The sequence below is a fragment of the Cicer arietinum genome, chromosome 6 (assembly GCF_000331145.2).
Source record: "Cicer arietinum cultivar CDC Frontier isolate Library 1 chromosome 6, Cicar.CDCFrontier_v2.0, whole genome shotgun sequence".
Classification (NCBI taxonomy): Eukaryota; Viridiplantae; Streptophyta; class Magnoliopsida; order Fabales; family Fabaceae; genus Cicer; species Cicer arietinum.
In genome coordinates, this window is record NC_021165.2 from 69,542,843 (window position 1) to 69,548,249 (window position 5,407).

The following is a 5,407-nucleotide window of genomic DNA, read 5'->3' on the forward strand; positions in this document are numbered from 1 at the left end:
ACAAAAACAAATCCATGATGATTACTTGGGATGATAGTGACGAGTCATCTTCTGAGCAAGAAAAGGATGAAGAAGCCAACCTATGTCTTATGGCAAAATCAGAAACTGAAAAAGTAAGTATTTCAGAACTATGTCCTTCTTGTGAACAATTAGAAATTGAATTTGACAATCTTTTAAATGACTCAAATACTTTATCTCATAAATGTGGTTTTCTCAAAAATCAACTTTATGAAATAAAGAAACTCAATGAGGAACTTCAAGCAAAGAATGAGAAATATGAAAAAATCATTCTAGATCTGCAGTTATCTCATGAGAAATTATCTGAGCAGCAAGCACTTTTAAATAAAAAGAATGTCAGAATTCATCCTCTGGAAGAGGACACAGAAAAGGAGATTTTAAAAGTAGAAGTTGAAGAACTAAAAAATGACATCACCAACTTTGTTAAATCTACTGAAACTTTTCAAAAGATAATGGGATCTCAATCTGGAATTTTTGACAAAGCTGGTATTGGTTTTAAAAGTTCTCAAAAACAAAAATTGTATGAAAATTTTTTCTTGCCCAAAAAACAAGAGGATAGGCCAAAATGTACTTTTTGCAAAAAACTTGGGCACACTTTCAAAATCTGCCACGCTAAGAAGAAAGCTGAAAATATAAAGAAAGGTTGTTCATTTTGTGGTAAACATGGTCACCATGATTCTATTTGTTATCACAAAAGAAAAATCCTCATAAGAGGAAAAACTAACCAACAAGGACCCAATGCTATATGGGTACCTAAGTTACTTTTAAAACCTAACACAGGTTCATCCTATGATCAACAAAAGAAGGCCTTGGTACTTGGACAGTGGTTGCTCAAGGCATATGACGGGAGATAAGCACTGCTTTATTTCCTTAGAAATAAAGGATGGAGGATCAGTCACATTTGGTAACAATGATAAAGCTCAAATAAAAGGTACAGGTATTATTGGTAAAAATAATTCTGCTAAAATTGAAAATGTTCAGTATGTTGATGGTCTAAAACATAACTTGCTGAGTATTAGTCAATTATGTGATAGTGGTTTTGAAGTTATTTTTAAGCCTACTCTTTGTGAGGTCAAACATTCATCCTCGGGTAGAGTTTTCTTCTCCGGTTTTAGAAAAAAGAATTTATATGAACTTTATTTGGATGATTTACCCTCTGAATCTTGTTTTGTATCCATTGATAAAGATAAATGGATTTGGCACAAAAGAGTTGGTCACACAAGCTTAAAAACTATTTCTAATTTATCAAAATTAGAATTAGTTAAAGGTCTTCCAAAAATCAATTTTGAGAAAGACAAAGTTTGTGAAGCTTGTGTTAAAGGAAAACAAGTTAAAAGTAGCTTCCACTCAAAAAATATTGTTTCAACAAAACATCCACTTGAACTTATTCATATTGACCTTTTTGGTCCCATAAAGACTCCAAGTCTTAGTGGCAAAAGATATGGCTTTGTTATTGTTGATGACTTCTCTCGTTTTACTTGGGTCTTATTTTTGAAACATAAAGATGAAGCCTTTGAGGCGTTTCACCATTTTTGCAAAAAGGTTCAAAACGAAAATGGTTCAAAAATTATTTCTGTGAGAAGTGACCATGGGGGTGAATTTGAAAATGAATCTTTTAAAAATCTTTGTAATGAAAATGGTATCTCTCACAACTTTTCTTGTCCAAGAACTCCCCAACAAAATGGGGTTGTTGAAAGGAAAAATAGAACCTTACAAGAAATGGCTAGAACCATTTTAAATGAAGCCAACATTGAAAAGTATTTTTGGGCTGAAGCCATTAACACTGCTTGTTATGTTTCTAATCGTGCATCCATTAGAAAAATTTTAAACAAAACTCCATACGAGCTATGGAAAGGGAGAAAACCAAATATTTCCTATTTTCATATTTTTGGGTGTTATTGCTACATTCTCAATAATAAAGAAAATTTGGGAAAGTTTGATCCAAAATCTGATAAAGGAATTTTTCTAGGATACTCCACAACGTCAAAAGGTTATAGAATATATAATCTTAGGACTCAAACTGTGGAGGAATCCATGCATGTTATTTTTGATGAGTTTGATGACTTGTGTTTAGAAAAAGTGGACAAAAATGAAGAAGATGAACCTTCATCCTCTCGGGTATCCGATCCTCATGATGAGGATGCGTCTGACCCAACCTCACAGCAACCTCCAAGAGGATGGAGAACTGTCACACATCATCCTCCAGATCTAATCATTGGGAATACTGAAGATGGTGTTAGAACCAGAAATTCTCTAAGAGAAAACACCACCAACATGGCCATGATATCACAAGTTGAACCCAAAACGATTGATCAAGCTATTGGTGATAAGTCATGGGTTGAAGCAATGATGGAAGAACTCTCACAATTTGAAAGAAACAAGGTATGGAATCTTGTACCCCATCCTCCGGATAAATCTATTATTGGGACTAAATGGATATTTAGAAACAAATTAAATGAGGATGGAGAAGTCATTAGAAATAAAGCAAGACTAGTGGCACAAGGGTACAATCAACAAGAAGGAATTGATTATGATGAAACGTTTGCACCCGTAGCAAGACTTGAAGCAATAAGAATCCTCTTAGCTTATGCTACTCATAAAGGTATAAAACTATTTCAAATGGATGTCAAAAGTGCCTTTTTGAATGGGTTCTTAAATGAAGAAGTGTATGTTCGTCAACCTCCTGGTTTTGAAGATTTGAAGAAGCCGAATCATGTGTTCAAACTCTCAAAAGCTCTTTACGGTTTAAAGCAAGCTCCTCGAGCTTGGTATGAGAGGTTAAGCTCTTTTCTAAAAGAGAATGGATTTATTAGGGGTCAAATTGATACAACTCTTTTCAAGAAGACTCATGAGAAAGATTTATTGATTGTTCAAATTTATGTCGATGACATAATATTTGGATCAACAAATGAAGTAATGTGCAAAGATTTCTCCAATCTCATGCAAAGTGAGTTTGAGATGAGTATGATGGGAGAATTAAAATTCTTCCTTGGTTTGCAAATCAAACAAAGAGATGATGGCATCTTCATATCTCAAGAAAAATACACCAAGGATCTACTCAACAAATACAAAATGAGTTCAGCCAAAAGTATGGGAACCCCTATGCATCCTTCCTCCATACTTCACAAAGATGATGAAGGAACTCCAATATCTGAAAAAGAGTATAGAGGGATGATTGGATCCTTGCTATATTTAACTGCAAGTAGACCGGACATAGTCTTTGCTGTCGGTCTTTGTGCAAGATTTCAATCTTCTCCTAAAGAATCTCATCTTACTGCAGTAAAAAGAATTTTTAGATATCTTGTGGGCACTATTAATCTGGGAATTTGGTACAAAAAATGTTCAAATCTTGATCTCACTGCTTATTGTGATGCCGATTATGCTGGAGACAAAGTTGAAAGGAAGAGCACAAGCGGAGCTTGCCAACTTCTGGGTAAATCTCTAATAAGTTGGTCATGCAAAAAACAAAGTACTATTGCTCTTTCAACTACAGAGGCTGAATATGTATCAGCTGCTCAATGTTGCTCACAACTTCTATGGATAAAGAATCAACTAGAAGATTACTCTTTAAGGTACACAAAAATTCCCATTCTCTGTGATATACAAGTGCCATTAATCTTTCTAAAAATCCCATTCAACATTCAAGATCCAAGCATATTGAAATTAAACATCATTTTATAAGAGATCATGTTCAAAAGGGTGATATTGAATTAATTTTCATTGACACTGAAAATCAATTAGCTGATATTTTTACCAAACCTCTCCAAGAGGATCGGTTTAAATTCATCTTAGAAAAACTCTCCATCATAAATTTTCCCAAAGTTGATTAAATAAATTCTGCTATTTTTTATTTTATTTAATTTTATTTTTTTTAATTTTTCGTTATTTTTAATGTTATTTTTAATGCTATTTTTAATGTTATTTTTTGCTTTTATTATTTTAATGTTGTGTGGCAAATATATGACAAATCTGATCCCTAAAAATAAAGTCAAAAATTTAGATAGGTAGACTTAAGTACTTTTAGGTGAAACTTCCCTTGACAAATCAGTCAAGGACATGCGTTTGCCTTTTATTCTTTGGTCAATATAATGGCACTTGGTGGATACTTCCCATTCTTCCTTGCGCAGACTGCATTAAATGCAGTTCATCGTGACAAATTTTCATCATGCCTCATCAAACGGTTCACGTTTTCCCTTTCTCTCTCTCACCCACATTTCTGAATTTTCTTCTCTCTCTCCATCAATCAATAAATCAGTTTTCCTCTTTCTCTTCTCTCTCACGGTTTCAACTTCCCACACACACACTTTTCTCTCTCCGTTTTAATGCATTTCCTCTTTTATTTCAAATTAATTTTCTCTCTCCACTTTAATGCCCTCTACGGTTTTAACTCTTTCTCTCTCCGTAATCAATTTCTTTTTTCTCTCTCTTCCATTCGTTTCACTCTCCCAAGGTCATCAGTTTTTCGTTTTTCTTTCCCTTCATCGTTCTTGTCCGTTTTCTTCCTCCCATCAACAATGGCTCGAATTAAAACTACGACAAAGCGAAAAATGTCTCCTTTTAATCCAGAAACTGACTTAGACAACTACTCAAGTCCTGAATCCCCAAGACAAGGTTTAAAACAAAAGTCAGTATCTCCTCCTAGGGCACCTCCTAAACCGTCCGCTCAAAAGGCCAAAAAACCTTCATCGTCAAAACCCTCTGCCTCCTCCATCAGACGATCTTCAAGAGTTCAATCTGGGGCTGTCCTTTCAAATAAGAAGGTTACTCAGGACTCAACGGTGCATGAGATTGATTCGGACGATTCCAAAGGTCATGCCTCTGCCAAACCGGTTTCTAAATCTTCCTTCAAACCGTCCACTCCAAAACGGCAGAAAACCAAATCATCTGAACCAAGTAAACCGACTCCAAAGAAGTCTCATTCATCCAAACCGATTCCTGTCCCTCTCTTTAACTCCACAGAATCAGAGTTGAATTACACCTCAAAATGGTTTAACAAATCTGTGGTTCATGGCAAGCATATTGATTTAATCAATCTGAAAAATGGTGGTTTTAATGTTGTAGAAGTTTTTGACAAATTAGGATGGACTCCCTTTTTTAGAGTGAATGAACCTCAATACCCTAGACTGGTAAAGGCATTTTATGCTGCATGCAATGGCTGTAAAGGCAGCCATGGGTTCAGTTTTGTACTTAAGGGTGTACACTTGGACGTAAACCCCACTTCACTGTGCAAAATTCTTGATATACAAGATGCTGAAGCCCACTGTTTTGCTGAAACTTGGTACATTCAGTATATGGTCACTCGAACCTCAGTTCTTCAAGATATCCTAATAGATCCTCAGAAGCCTCTAGTTGCATCAAACCTTCCTCCTATGTGTCGGATATATCACAA